At 34.6% G+C, this 16546-nt stretch overlaps 1 long non-coding RNA gene across 1 annotated transcript; it reads left to right on the top strand.

Annotated features, from left to right (window-relative positions):
• Window positions 1-14869: 14869 nt before the first annotated feature.
• LOC141701746 (uncharacterized) lies at window positions 14870-16239 on the top strand. The gene is made up of 3 exons (XR_012566886.1): window positions 14870-15067; window positions 15173-15273; window positions 16109-16239. It is a non-coding gene; the product is annotated as an uncharacterized LOC141701746 (long non-coding RNA).
• The last annotated feature ends 307 nt before the right edge of the window (window positions 16240-16546 follow it).

Genomic DNA, 16546 nt, shown 5'->3' on the forward strand with positions numbered 1-16546 from the left:
GATTTTTCTGCAGAAACTATAACTCTCATTTTCCAAGGTTTTGACTTGACAAACTCAACTAACAACAACTCAATACTTAAACCAAGACTTATACATGGTATTCTACTGAACTAACTCCCTTATTCTCAAAATAACCTTGGTGAGATCATTTTTACCTAAGGTACAATTATGGCAAAACAAAAGAGACTACACTTCACAAATCACAAATCTTCATGCTTTTGAAACAACAAGATATATATTTTTATAAAAGATAACCACGAATTATTACCATGTAACAAGAAGCATAAATCAATATTAACACATTATTCCTACTGAAATTAAGGCTCACTAACAAAATCTTTCCAAATGATCAAAATCTTACAACATTCTAAGAGAAATCCACATGCATGCATGCCTTCGGGTTTTTCAAACCAAAACAACACATTTTCTACATATGTTCTATCATAAAATTGACATGCAAGCCTAGCATAAGATATACCTAGATTATCACTTAGCATGCAAAGAGTTTTATCAAATTTTCACCATAAAATTCAAGTCATTATCACATAAACATGCAAAAATTGATTTAAGCAACAAGAATAGTCTTAAGGACCATTCATTCGGCTCCCATATGGTCATGGCCGAATGAAATGGATGGGAATGGCCATTTAATCATCAAGAGTTTCCCTCTCAAGATTTGGCACTTCTCCATTCCTTGTAGTCCTTTCAAAAACAACCCTAAACCCACAAGAATCAAGGTTGTATTTTGAGTTTCACTAAAACCTTTACATGCAACCTTTAAACTTAAACTTTTCACTCATCACTCTTTGAATTATGTATGATCAAGATATAGGAAGTAACATTTACTTGATTGCAAAGTGGGAGCTTGAATGAAGAATGAAGAAAAGGGAGGGGGGTATGGCTTCGGCCAAAAAGCCGAGAGGAGAGGGGAGAGCCGAGAGGAGGGGGAGGAAAGGAGGAGTGTGGAAATGGTGGGGTGAATGTGGAGTAATAATCATGTTAGTTTGGTTTTTATTTGGCCAAAAGTGAGTGGATTTGAGATTTTACAAGAGTAACCTTCCAATATAGTTAGGTAGATTTGCATGCAAGGGTAAAGTGGTAATTTGGTTAGTAGAATGAAAGTGAGTGGGGTTGGAAATGCCTTCCTTGCCCTTTAGTTGAATTGGAAGAGTATTTGCATGCAAGGGTAGCCATGTAATTTTCTAATTATAACAAATAAAATTTATAAAGATTTATTTTTATAAAATTAAATACAAGTTCAAAAATTATAAAATTTATACCATAAAATAACTTGGATTTTTAGAGACTTTATAAAATCATTTTCAAAATTTGTGAACAAAATACCTTTTAAAAGAAAAATTTTCCAAAGCTTAGAATATTCCTTATAAATCAAAAATAAAGAAATTAAATAAACTCTTGCTTTGAAAAATCATATACTACACAAAGCAAAATTATAATGCAGAAATTTTCACTCACACTAGCGTACAATCATTAAATATATTTTCATTTGACTTTAATATTATACCCAATCCACAAATAATATTACATAAAATGCCAGTCGTAACAAGCAAGATCCATCCTTGACATTTGCTCAGCAAAGTGCTTGAATTTGGAAGTGATCTGTACTTGAGATGGTGTAATCTCATCCATATTCTCATTCACCAATTTCCTGATTCTATCTTCATGACCAGTTAGCTTGACTTCCAGAGCTTTACTAAAAAGATGAAATGCTTTGAGCTGAGCTTTGTATACTTTTGTAATGGCATCATATACAGCTTGTGGAGTCAAGTCCTTTGCATTGCTGCCCATAATAGTGATGTATTCTTCCCTAAATATGGCCAAGACTTGATCCATTTCCAAGACAAAGTCATCAGAGAGCCATGCATCCATATTTCCATCTTGTTTTGCAGCATTGACAATTTTCTCTTTCTACTCCTCAACTTCTTGATTATATGTAAGCATGATAACTTGATAATCTTGGTTGCTCATGTTGGAAGTCAATAGATGTTGTGAAATACTGGCCAGTCCTAAAATCTGCTCAACTAGTAGATCATCTACAGATGTGGGTTGAGAGCTAGATTCTTGTAGCCATTGAGAGAGAATGTGTGGTTGTTGAGGTTGATGGTTTAGAAATACCTGTGACTGAAGTCACAGTTTTACTCACAGATTGCTCTATGGTTATGGTTGGTTGTTGTTCCACACTAGTTGTGGGAACCTCCAATTCAATTAGAGGGGATTTGACTGGGTTACTTCCATGTGCACCAATCTCAAACCCTTGTGTGTCTTGCACTACACTGTCACCTGAATGTGCTATACTTGCCTCCCCTATGACAGGATCATTGGCAATTGTACTCCTAGCTTCAACTGCCAAGGCAATTTCTGCTAGGGTTTTGAGGGGAGTTGTTCCTACATGAGGAGCCTCCAATTGAGTTGGAGAGGATTTAGATAGCTCCCCCTCAGGAGTACTACCCTCAAACCTTTCAGTATGTGAAGACTGTTTTGCACATGAAGGTGCATTAGAGATATCCATGGGGTTTTCAGTAAAAACTGATGAATCCCCCATGGTTTTGATGCTGTCATCAAGGTCTACCCCAACTAGTAGCCTCTCACCATCTGATTGTAGTGTCTGGGTGGTGAGCAAGGCTTCTTGATCCAAGTCACTTGAGTGAGATTGCACTTGAAAATTGAATTCAAGTGATGTTGGTAGTGAAGAAATTTGAGATATGAGAGATTGTTGCTTAGTTGTGAGTGTTGGCAGCTCCCCTGAATAGATGAGGGAGCTTCAAGAGATGTGCTCTCACAGTGTGTGTCATTCTTATTCCTCCTACCATACACTTGAATTACTTCAGGTGCAGGCTGTGCAGACTCAATACTAGGTTCTTTTACAACTACATCCTGTTGGGAGGATACAGAGGTGGTTTGAGTGGTCAGCTCAGATTTTTTACTTCTTTTGGATCTCTTGACCAAAGGTGACTCAACTTCAGCTTGAACCTCACCACTCTCAGTTATAATAGCTAAGTTACCCCATTTCTCTTCTTTTTACTCACCTCATCCTTTTGAGAAGATGAGGTGGTTGGTTGCCTAGTTTCTAAAGGTTTTGAAGAAATGGTTTCAGCTTGGGAAGATCCCTGTGGGTGTTCCTGTGTTTGTACTTCCACAGGTTCAGGGATCATAACTGTGCTAGATTGTACATTTGACCTCATGTCAGACATAGGGTAAGGGTAAGTCCTAAACCTCTCCAACATGAATGGTGTGATTTTCAGATTTACATTTACCTTATTCTTTATGGTAAGTGAACCAAATAATATTTTGGACACTTTCTTATAATTGCCTATTTTTGTGTTATCTATACCATTTAACAAATGTATGTCTCCTACTTTATGATTTAAACTGGACATGATAAATCTAGGAAGAAAATTTCCTTACCTCTAGCTGACAGGGACATTGATAGCCTGGTTACAAGCTCTTCCAGGATCAACAGACCAACATTCAAGTGTCTGTTGTGGGCAATTGAATACACCAACTTTTGCACCACACTCGAAATGTTGTCATACCCTATCTTCCTGCATGTGAAGGCCCTCACCACAGAATCAAAGTTGAATGACCACTCCTTCCTTAGATTTATTCTGTTCAGGCTTGACAAGTTGATTCTTCCACCATAGTTGACGAAGTCCAGAAACTTAGTCAGCTCATCAGGAGTTGGCACCTCCACCAGGTTTATAGTGGGCAATCCCAAGGCTATGTTCACATCTTGCTCATTAAACTCAATTTGTTTTCCTCCAACTAAGCAAGTCACCACTAGAGATACATAATTGTCATTCATCACAGTCCTTACTACAGCTGTAGTCCAAAACTCATGCAACACATCCAGGTACAACACTGGATTAGCAGTCAAGGCTCCTGCAATGTAAGATTCAGACAGAAATTTTACAAACCCCTTGAAACTATCAGGGGCTTGGTTAGCATCAGTAAAAGTTAAGTAGTTTGTTCCTTTCTCTGGGATTGTTGCTCTAACATTGTTTTGTGCCATTGTTGTTTAGTGAGTGTGAATGGGTAAGAAGAATATTTGAGAAAGGAGTAAAAACGAGAGAGAAATTGATTTTGGATTGGAAGCTAGGTCACTTGAGATCTCGAAAGTTGTAAGTATGTATATGTATTGAGAAGTCTGGGTATTTATAGTAAAAGCTAATGACTTGTCGAGAAGTCAAAAATAGATGTTTGGCTTATACTTATCGAGAAGTCATTTTGAAATGAAAAATATATCGAGAAGTCATTTTAAATTACTTTTATAGAGAACTAAAAATTGGCTTATCGAGATGTCAAACAAATACCCAGTTTGTCCAAAAATGGACTGAATTAATTCAACTTTTATTTGAATAAATTCAAAATAAAATTAGAATAAATTTGCCAAAATTACTTTACCAAAATAATTTATTAAATTAAATTATTTCAGTTCTGAGTTATTGAGAAGTCTAAAAATTATACTTGTAGAGAACTCCATAAATCAACACTACTAGAGAACTCTACAAGGACTTATCGATAAGTCATATTTAAGGTTATCGAGAAGTCAGTAATTTGACTTATCGAGAACTCACTCGAGTAGTCTTAAAATGACTTGTCAAGAAGTCAATTAGACTTATCGAGAACTCAGTTCTCTATATACCTTTGGATCAATGAAATTATGCCTTGTGTTAATTTTACATATTAAAATTGAGAATTAACAACTAGGCAGTTTACTTAGAATATGAAAAATTCCGAGTTAAATTTTGGATTTTGAAAAATAAATATGCAGAGATTTCTGAAATATTTATAATTCATATTTCAGTTAATTTCTAATAAAATCAAATTAAATTAAGATTTACTGGAAATTAATCTGCTGCAACATACTAGCTGAGTTCTTGCCTTAGGATGAAGAATTTAGCATTCCAATTTCACCTAAAAGTCTAGTGAAAGTAGCTTCATCCAAAGGTTTAGTAAAAATGTCATCTAGTTGTTTTTCTGTTGGAACAAAAATAAGCTCAATGGTACCATTTACAGTATGTTCTCTAATAAAATGGTACCTTACATCAATGTGCTTTGTTCTAGAGTGATTAACTGGATTAGCCACAATAGATATAGCACTAGTATTGTCACACATAATGGGAATTTTGTGTAACACTAGGTCATAGTCCATTAGCTGATTTCTAATCCAAAGCACTTGAGCACAGCAACTTCCAGCAGCTATGTATTCAGCTTCAGCCGTGGAAGTTGACACAAATTGTTGTTCCTTGCTATGCCAGGATACAAGTCTTTGTCCGAGAAACTGACAGCTCCCACTAGTACTCTTCCTGTCCACCCTGCATCCAACAAAATCTGCATCTGTGTAACCAACAGCTTCAAAACCAGTTCCCTTAGGATACCATAATCCCAAGTTAGGAGTCCCCTTCAAGTATCTGAAAATTCTTTTAACATCCATCAAATGTGATTCTTTTGGATTGGCTTGAAATCTTGCACAAAGACATGTTACAAATATTATTTCTGGTCTACTTGCACTCAAATAAAGCAATGATCCAATCATCCCTCTATAACTTGAAATGTCTACACTCTTGCCTTTCCTGTCCTCATCCAACTTTGTTGTAGTAGACATAAGTGTAGATTCAGGTGAAAGTCAACCATACCAAACTTCTTTAATAAATCCTTGACATACTTAGTTTGGCTGATGAAGATTCCATCATTTCTTTGACTAACTTGAAGTCCAAGAAAATAACTTAATTCCCCCATCATGCTCATTTCATATTCACTCTGCATAAGCTTAGAGAATCTTTGGCATAGCTTCTCAATTGTAGATCCAAATATAATGTCATCTACATATACATGGACTAGAATCATGTCATTTCCATGGTTTTTGTTGAAGAAAGTTTTGTCTATGGTACCTCTAGTAAAACCATGTTTAAGCAGAAATTCTAACAATGTCTCATACCAAGCTCTAGGTGTATGTTTCAATCCATATAGAGCCTTGAGTAGTTTCTACACAAAATTTCAAAAATTTGGATCTTCAAATCCAGCTGGCTGTTGCACACACACTTCTTCGTCTAGCTCACTATTTAGGAAGGCACTTTTCACATCCATTTGATACACTTTGAAATTTGAGTATGCAGCAAATGCTAGAAAAATCCTTATTGCTTCAAGTCTTGCAACTGGAGCAAAGGTTTCATCATAATCAATTCCTTCTTCTTGTGAGTAGCCTTTTACAACCAACCTTGCTTTGTTCCTGGTAACCACACCATTTTCATCCATCTTGTTCCTGTACACCCATTTTGTTCCAATTACACTTCTATTCTTTGGTGCAGGAACTAACTCCCAAACTTTATTTTTTTAAACTGATTGAGCTCCTCTTGCATAACAGATATCCAATAAGGGTCCATTAGAGATTCTTCAGTTTTCTTGGGCTCAATCTGAGATAGAAAGCATGCATGTAGGCACTTATTAGCAGTTGCACTCCTAGTCCTTACACCAACATTTGGATCACCAATTATTACATTAGGATTGTGACTTCTATCCCATTTTCTGGTGTGAGTTTATTGACTGATGCCTTCATCATTTTCTTTGTTAGGAATATGTGTATTAGTTTGATGATAAGTTCAGCAAAACACTTAAGTAGAAATCTAGTGTTTGTAGCCTCAACGGATAAGACCATCTTGGCTATCCGTTGAAGGAGTAGCCTTTCTTAGCAATAAGTTTGGTATAGTAGCACATCTCACTCTCTGGTTTCAAGCTGTAATTCTTAGATGTTGTTAGGAGATAATCAGTCATGTTGACTACTAATGGATGTACAAGTAGGAGGGCTAATTGTAAATATTTCTTGCCTTGTAATTTTGTATAAGTGAAGAAGTGTCAACGGATATTGAAGACCTTCAACGGATAAGAAACTAAGCTTCAACGGATGTCTCTAACGCCTCAACGGATAAAGCTTCAACTGCTAGAGCATCAACGGATAAAGCCATCAACGGATGAAAGCTTCAACGGATGCACTGCTAGAGCATCAACGGATAAAGCCATCAACGGATGAAAGCTTCAACGGATGCACTGCTAGAGCATCAACGGATAAAGCCATCAACGGATGAAAGCTTTATAGCAGTTGATAGTGACAGTTAACAAAGCTGACAGAGGCACATGGATTGACAGAGATGTGGTAGCCTATTTCAGGAACAGCAGAAAAAGCAGCCATTTTTAGTCTGGTTCAAAATGGAAAGTCAACAGATAATTCCATATTACACTGGATAAAAATGGAATAGAAACAAGTGGAGAACTATTGTCTTATTGTACTTTATCTTTGTCTTCACTTGTAATCTTGGTGTTATATAAACCAAGTAGTAGCTAGTAATTAGATATGAATTTTCCCTGAGCTGTTTAGAAATATCAAGAGAGAAAATCATCTAGTTTGTACTAGAAAGCAGCTGTGATTTAATTTTGAATCACAGATTTTCTGAAATAACACATCTCTGGTGGAACAACAAATCCACCAGAAAAGTTTTTAAGCTCTTTGTGTTCATTTTATTTGTGTTTAAATATATATCTGTCTGCATCAGCTCCAAGCAATTCACACACAGTTGATCACTCAAACACTTAGTCTTACAAATTGCTCAAAACTTGAAAAAGTTTTGAGATTTACATTCAACCCCCCTTCTGTAAATCTCATTGTTAGTCCACTGGGAATAACATTCTTCATTATTGGTATGATTTGTAGATTCTTCTTCTCTTTCTCCCCCTAAGTTTGTGCTATCAAAATCAGGTGTTTGAGATGAGCTTTCATTTTCATGATTCTCTTGACCTGTAGATTCTTAATTTATCACTTGTTGAGCATTTTCTTCACCATCTTCATCGGAATCACTGTTGATATTAAGATTTTCAAATACAAGGGCTTCAACTTCATTTTCATCAAGGCATTCAAGGTCTGGACATTTGTCATCATCAAAAGTCACATCAGTGCTCTCCATGATTTTCTTTTGATCAATCACATAAACTTTGTAGGTAGTTCTCTCCAATGAATATTCCAGAAAAATTCCTTCAAAAACTTTTGAGTCAAATTTTCCCACATATTCATAGTTGTCTTTTAGAATGTAACACTTACTTCCAAACATATGAAGATGCTTTACTGTAGGCTTCCTTTTAGACATGATTGAGTAGGGTGATTTGCCTTGCACTTTATTGATGAGATATCTGTTCTGAGTGTAGCATGCAGTGTTAACAGCTTCTTCCCAAAAACTAGTTGGCAAATTTGCATCTTGCAACATTGTCCTTACAGCTTCTACTAATGTTCTATTCTTTCTCTCAACTAAACCATTTTGTTGAGGTATTCTAGCTGCAGAGAATTCTTGGACAATGCCTTTGCCTTTACAGAATTCACCCAATATTGCATTTCCGAATTCTGTACCATTCACTTCTCAATCTTTTCACACAGTTATTATCTTCAACCTGTTTTTCTATTTTCTTTATGTGCTTAATAATGATGTGTGGAGTTTTATCCTTAGAATGCATGAATTCTACCCATGTGTATCTTAAGAGATCATCCACTATCACAAGTGCATATTTATTCCTTGAAATTGATAAGACATTTACAGGCCCAAAACAAGTCCATGTGAAAAGTTGCAAAGTTGCACTTATAGAATTCACAGATTTTGACTTGTGACTTGATCTTTTCATTTTTCCTTTCTGGCAGGCCTCACAAACTTCAATATGAGCAAACTCCAACTTTGGCATATCTCTTACCAACTCTTTCTTGACTAGAGTGTTAATTGCCTTGTAATTTAAATATGAGAGTCTCTTGTACCAAAGTTTGTTTTGCTCTGAGGATGCCTCGGTGTAGAAGCAACAGATTCTACCCTCATTTGTTGAGTCCAAGTCTGTAACAAACAAGCTTCCTTTCCTTGCTCCTTTCAGCGCAATCTCGCCAGTTTTCTTGCTGATAAAAGTGCATTCTTCTTTGTTGAACAAAAATTCAAAACTTTTGTCTGTAAATTGGCTGACACTTAGAAGATTCACTTCAAGACTAGCTACCAGTGCTACATCATCAATGACAATATTTCCAGAAACAATCTTGTCATATCCCATTGTGAATCCTTTCTTGTTGTCTCCAAAGGTCACCAAAGGGTCAGCCTTCTCCTCAAATTGTGATAGCAGGTCCTTATCACCTGTCATATGTCTAGAATACCCATTGTCAATGATCCATATGACTTTATTCATTTTTCCATGCACACAATGAGTTTTAAGTGTGTTTATCAACCCAAGCAGTGTTGGGTACTTTCTTCTTGTTAATTGATTTAACAGAAGTAAAATGAGTTGTTTCAGATAAAATAGAATTCAATGACTGTTGTGCATTTTCCCTATCTGATGTAGACCCAATTTTTGTTTCTTTAAGGTCTACTCTCAATTTGTGGCAACTCTTCATCACTTTCAAGTTGCAAGGGATGCAGTCAAACTTGTCACGGAATGAGTAGGGATCATTTGCATCTGCTTCATTGTACTTGCATGCTCCTTTAGCTGGCTTGCTGAAAACCTTTTTAAAAAGGTGAGTTAGATGATTTACAGAGCCACATTTTTTCACACTTCTTTCTTGGAGCATCTGCAACATAAGCAAAATTATTGCTTTTGTTTATCCCAATTTTCCCATTTCTATTTTTCTTCTTCTTTCTTGCATCTTCAACCTTTATTTCTTTGACAGGTGGCTTGGTTCTTTGGTTGTCCATGAGATTTTCTTCAGTCTTAGAAGATTTAGTTGAATTTGCATTTTCTTCTTATTATCCTCATCTGCAATTCTTTCTTGATAATCAACTCTTCTTCACTGAAGTTAACTTCACAAGCCTTGAACATAGGTGACCCAACCTTTTTCAGCATTGCTGGAACATTTTCATTTTTTGTTGCTTTTCCTTTGTCACTTATGTTTTTCTTTTTATTGTTCAAGACATCATAATCAAGACCAATAGCAATATTTGCACATGGCTTGTTTTTCTCATGGTATTGACCAACTAGTTCAGATGCATTCCTGAAGAACTTCAACTTTACTTCATTTTTCTCCAGTTTTTCCCTTAACACAGCTTCAATCTCATTTGCACACTTGAGCTTGTTCTTCTAGATAAACATTTTCTTAATTTACAGCTTTAATCTCTACTATCAACAATTCAGTTCCTTATTTTTCAGTCTCAAGCTTCTCATTCATCTTTGTTAATCTGCTTACTTCTTCATTTGCAACCACCATACTTGTATGAATGTGAAACATTTCTGTGCTCATCTTTTCAACAGTTTCCTTATATTGATTCACCTTTAAATCAATGGTGGTAAGAGTTGGTACCTGTGTTTTTGATGAAAAAGACTCTCCTTGCTCCAAGGCCATTAGTGTATAATTTCCAACTTCCTCATCTTCATCATTGTCAGAGTCATCTCAACTTTTACCTTCTGCAATATAAGCTTTGCTTTGCTGTTTATTTAGAAGAGCTTCATACTTTGCTTTTAATTCAAGATAAGCTTTATCTTTTTTTGCCTTTTTGGGTTTCCTACACTCTGTAGCAAAATGGCCCAACTCATCACAGTTGAAGTATCTTATCTTTGATCTGTCAACAGATCCAATTTTGTAACCATTTTTGCTATCAGGTGTGTACTTCCATTTTCCTTTCCAGTTGCTGTCTTTGTTGAAAGATTGTCATTTACCCTTAAAAAACCTTGGCTTCTTAACTCTAATATTAGAGAACTTTCTAGCTATATAGGCCATTGATTGATCTAGCTCATCAAGTTCATCTAGGGTGTAGAACTCATCTTCTTCCAGTTCCAGTATAACTTGTTCCTGTGAATCATTAATTCTTTGCTCACTTGTTGAGGCAGTTGGAGTCTGGGATCTTGGCTCATTATTAGAGGTCTGGCTTTCATTGACAATTAGGGCACTTGAACCATCTACAATATGCCCTTAACCAGACCTTACTGATTTCTTTTGAATCATTTCTAGTTCATATATTTTCAAGATTCTATATAGGACTTCCAGAGTTATTCTGCTCAAGTCTCTACCTTCCCTGATTGCTGAGATTTTCTGTTTCAAATGATCAGGGAGAGTAAGCAACAACTTCAAGTTCATTTCTTAAGCATCATAGTACTTGTCATGAAGCTGCAAGTCATTGATCAGCTTATTGAACCTTTCAAACACATTAGTGATACTTTCCTCTGGCTTAGCCATAAAACCCTCATACTGTGAAATCAGTATCATTCTTTGGTTAGATCTAACTTCCTCAATTCCTTCACAGAGTATTTCAGTATTTTCCCATATTTTCTTGGCAGTATCATAGTTGATAATGTTATTGTACATCATATTGGCAAGTGATTCTATCAATATCAGTTGCAAGCCACTCTCTAGGGAAACTTTCTCCTTTTCAGTCTCAGTATACTCAGAAGGGTCTTTTGGAGCATAATGAGCTGGAATGACCATTTCACCATCTGTTGATTCTTCAACTCTAACCATAGGAGTGAATGGCCCATTTTTAAGAATCTAGATATAGAGTGGATTGGCCATTCTAATAAACAGCAACATTTTCTTTATCCAAAAAGTGTAGTTAGTTTTGTCAAAGGTACGGATTTTGATGCTACTAATCTTCTATGTATTCATTCTTCCAAGATCTTGAATCTGTTTACTTTCAAATTTTGCTCTAATACCACTTGTTAGGAAATGAATAACACACAGAGGGGGGGGGGGGTGAATGTGTTTTAGGTGTTTTGTGCTTTTCTTGAATCACTATGGTTGAACAAAGTAAATTAAATCTTGTAGAGAAATATGTTAATGCAGAATATAATCATGCAATAATAAAGAACAAAAATCTTTCAAAATTCACTTAATTTTATATTAAAATCAAGAATGTTTACTACAAAATTTGTAGGCTCATTGTTGATAAAGAGCTTAGCTTTTCCTTGAAAGTGTTACTAGATCTTTCTATCTAAATTGTTACAACTAACAAAAGACCAGTGTTAACTTTATAATTAAGTTAACTACTAGTTTACACAGTGTACAATAAGATATGCTATTAACCTTTAGTAAACTGTCACTTATCATTTTCATTTTAGGAAAAGTGAATCTTCTATTTCTGACTTAACATATTTTTAGCATCATGTGATTACTTTGATTTTCCTTTGTCAGTTAATCTTCACCATTGATCTTGCACATACTTTAAGCTGCTTTTTGTAGACTTTTCAATCCAGTTGGTTGGATTGTTTGTTGATTGTAGATCTTGGATACTGAACTGGTTTGCATTTTGTACTTTGAGAATTTACCTCGAGGTCTCCAGTTAGGCATATAGAGATCTTGACATCTCGATAAGTATATTGACTTATCGAGATCTCTAATACTCTATAGTGAATTTGACTTATAGAGGTCTCTGAGTTCTCTATAAGAGACTTTGGCTTGTCGAGGTCTCTCAGCTTCATGTCTTCACTTTGACTTATCGACAACTTAGAGTTCTCTAGTGAATTTTGACTTATCGATATCTCTGAGTTCTCTAGTGGACTTTGACTTATCGATAACTCAGAGTTCTCTAATGAATGTAGACTTATCGATAACTCTGAGTTCTCTAGTGAATAAATGACTTGTCGATATCTCCAAACTTCATGTCTTCAATTGACTTATCGATATCTCTCTGAGATCTCTAGTGGCTTTCCTGACTTCTCGATAAGTCATTTGGAGTCCTCGAGTGACTTCTCTATAACACTAAATCTGTGACTTGTAGAGATCTTGACTTAGAGTATTTTTATCCAAACAGATTTATTCAATTCCAAGTTTCTTCAAAATTCTTCTGAGGTATGATCATCTTGATCTTCTTACAGATAGGAACCTTAGGTTTGATACTGTTTAAGGAAAAAGACTCCAGTCTGCTTCTTTGCATTTTACAAACTTTAAAATGTTACAAGTACAAATACAAACTAAGATAACGATACAACTTACTTAGGGTTGTCAATATGACTTAGTCTTGTTGAGGTACAGGTATGTCTTGCACAACAGTAATGACTTATAATTTTGGAATAAAATGACTTGTATTATATTTTAGTATTCATCTCCGAGACTATAAATCATGGTGTGTGTGTGTGAGAGAGTATATTGTGGGGTCACAGTACGTAGTAGTTGGTTATTTATTAAGATTAAGTGTTAATATCGGAAATAGGACTCGTGACAAGCCGGATCCCCGACCCCAGATTTGGGAGTGTTACATTAGAGGTGATTTTCCTTCACTTCTAAGGCTTAGTTGCTCCTACAAAGGGATGGGGGAAGCTTAGTTGCGCCTAGAGTGATAGAGATGCATTTTTGAGATAGTTTTTTTTATCTCATTTCTTCCCTGTCACTCCTACAAGGTCAAGACCACTTCTGGTACTTAGTTTTTGAGGCATACTTTAAGGTACTCGATTCTACTAGGTAATATAGTATCCGCGGTGACTCCTACTACAAGGTAATGATCACTTTGACTTAGTTTCTATAGAGCAATGTAATCCTTAAAATGTCTTGTCTTCACGTTTCTCTCCGAGTCTTCGTATAAACCATATAACCTTCATATTCATATATGAATCCTCACTTAAAAATACTTCTAATGATAATATTAGTTTCCTTTCACGAATCACTAACGCCTAGTGCAATGGGCTGATTCACATGCGACTAATTCCGCTCTCAGGCCTTTGTACTATAATCTTTCCATAATCATGTTAAGTCTTCTACCAGATATAATTAACTTCACATAGAATTATTTAAGTCTTCACACTATTCCTAATAATTACTTCAAATGACTTCAACATTATTACTCTGTTGCTTGAACATATTAATGAATTTCATACGGAGTTCTGTTGATGTCTTCTTCACTGTAGCTACCAAAATCATCATGTATATACCCACTAATCAATATGTACTGATTATAGTGGAACATATATTATTTCCAAGTCTTTTGTTCCATATTGTGTTATTCAAACCAATATTATTGAGTTTACATTCAACTTCAATCTTGCTCAACAGTTTGATTTGATTTATAAACAAGTTGAACATGAACACAATCTTAAAGCTCGGTTTGTACATAAAGTTGAACTGAAAATAATATAGTTCGGCTCCAAAGATCGCGAACAAGTTCGATTAAATGTTCGTGAATAAGTTTGAGAGTAAGGATCGTGAACATGCTCGTTGATACTCATGATTGTGTCCATGAACTATTAGTTATATATGCTCGAAAACGACATACGCTTATGACACAATATTTAATAAATAATTTTGTATATTTCTATGTACAAATATTTTCATAATTTATTTTAGTCCATTATTTATTTATCAAACTTATAATTTTTTTATATATATCTGATTTCAATATAATACATGCTAATGGTAATTATATAACTTTTTATTTAACTTGCGTTTATGTTTTATGTAATCAATTAGTAGTCATATCATAATTTTAAATAGAAATAACGTAATTTGGATCAAAATCAGAATGACAAACACTCAAATCATAATCAGAATGCTAAACACTCATATTTATTTGTAAGGTTTTTTAAATTTGTATTTGATATTTTTATTTATTAAAAAAATAAATAAACTCATGCAAAAATTCAGGAATCGTGAGAATGCGTTAATAAACAAAATTATTTGCGATCAAAAGTTTGTTAATGATACTTATAAGTTGTTCATTGAATGATAGTTTATGAGCTGCTCGTGAATAATTTCGCGAATAACCTTTTTCTAATGAGTTTATGACAAAAATTTTGACATAATAAAAATTTGAATTCGAGACATATTTTAAACGAGTCAACATTAAAAAGTTGGACTCGGTTACCCCGTGTGAATTAGGAAATCTATTTGTAGATATCCCAAATGTTACTTTAACATTTGTTCTTTCCTAATAATCCATCAAAACATTTGAAAACCCTAATTAAAAAAAAAAAATTATAATCAAAACAAAAGGCCTCGTACAGTTAAGAATATCCCAAACAATTTGAGCGGCAGGAGGTAGGGAGCTTGATGAAATAGAAAATGGCGGCAAACAAAGATTTCGATTCAATCCTTTCCGATTTTGATCAAATATACGATGCAAGTCTCTCTCTCTCTCTCTCTCTTACGCACACAAACTCACTCTTACTTTAAATCCCTAAATGTAAAACTGCAATCATATAATTTTGTATTGTTTTAATTCAGGATTGTAAGAAGAGAGCCGAGGAGGTCCAGTCGCTGCAATCTTATTGTAATGCCGAAGTTAAGAGGCGAGAGGCTCTTCAATCTCGTTAGCCTCAAATCTGGTTCGTATATCACTCTTTATTATGCCTTTTTGTTACATACAAAGTTACATATATTTATGACTCGAATTTTATTTTCGAGTAAATGTTAGATTAGTATAAAAAAACGAGGTGAATGCGATTTATTTGATTATTATTGATATTTTAAACAGTTACAAGTTAATTGCGATATTTGACTTTTGTATTTGCAATTTCTTCTAATGTGTTGATTCGGAGAGTGTGATATGCAACTTTTCATGGACTTAGCGCTATGATTCGAAAAATCAGGTTAGATGAACTGATGAAGAAGTATAATAAGATGGAGTATATTCATAGAAATAAATGCAGGTTAGTGGTATAAGCTTGCAAATCCTAAAAATTATGTATGATATTAGTATTAAGTATTGTGGATGATATGGATGTGCGAGTTCGTATTTAGGTTTTGATGGAATAGATTGTAGATTAGTACCATGCAAACTATGTTGTTGCCTGGCGTTGAAATTAACGAAGTAATTTTGTGTTCTACTCTGCTTTCAATGTTAGCTTACTTGAGAACTATTTATTTAGTTCGCTTTGTTTGGTATTTCTTATTCTTTTCAGGTATCTGCTGATTTCCTGTTTTTATGTCATGATGTTTTTTTGTTGATAGAATGGTCCTTTTATGACAAACTAATACTCTTTTGGTTAATCTTAGCTAACATGTTTTTTAGTACCAATTCATATCCAAGACAAGAATGCAATCAAATCATTAAAACATCTTTTGACTTGATTTTACACTGCAATTAGACTTTATAGTTACTCATGTTTTTTATATTGCAGTTGGTATATACCATTTTGACGATTTTATTGTAATTTGCAGAGAATGAGCGACTGGCAAAGCTTTACACTGATTGTCTTAATAAAATGGTGGATCAGGTGCGCCATCAGTGGCATAAGTTGTATTGTTAGGCTAATTTATTTTTTAGTAATTTTGCTTAAATTTCACTTCGGAAGCAAAGCTATAAGAAACTCATGATTGATGTTACTGATATTCATTACCATTTTTAGGCTGTTGTTCAAACGAGAAACCTTTTTAGCCCGAGAACTTGGAAACCTGCTTGTGAAAAAAAAACTGAAATTCAGTTTTTCTAGAAAAACTAGTCTGAATGGTTTTTTTTTCCGGGAGTTTGAACGGTTTTTGTATAATCATCCACTGGCTGAAAATTAGATTTCTCAGTTTCTGATATCAAGTAGTTCTCCCCTGAATCTAACCTCGCTTTGTTATATTATATGTGCATATTACAATCCGTGTATTTAA

The sequence above is a fragment of the Apium graveolens genome, unplaced genomic scaffold (genome assembly GCF_009905375.1).
Source record: "Apium graveolens cultivar Ventura unplaced genomic scaffold, ASM990537v1 ctg4330, whole genome shotgun sequence".
Lineage (NCBI taxonomy): Eukaryota > Viridiplantae > Streptophyta > Magnoliopsida > Apiales > Apiaceae > Apium > Apium graveolens.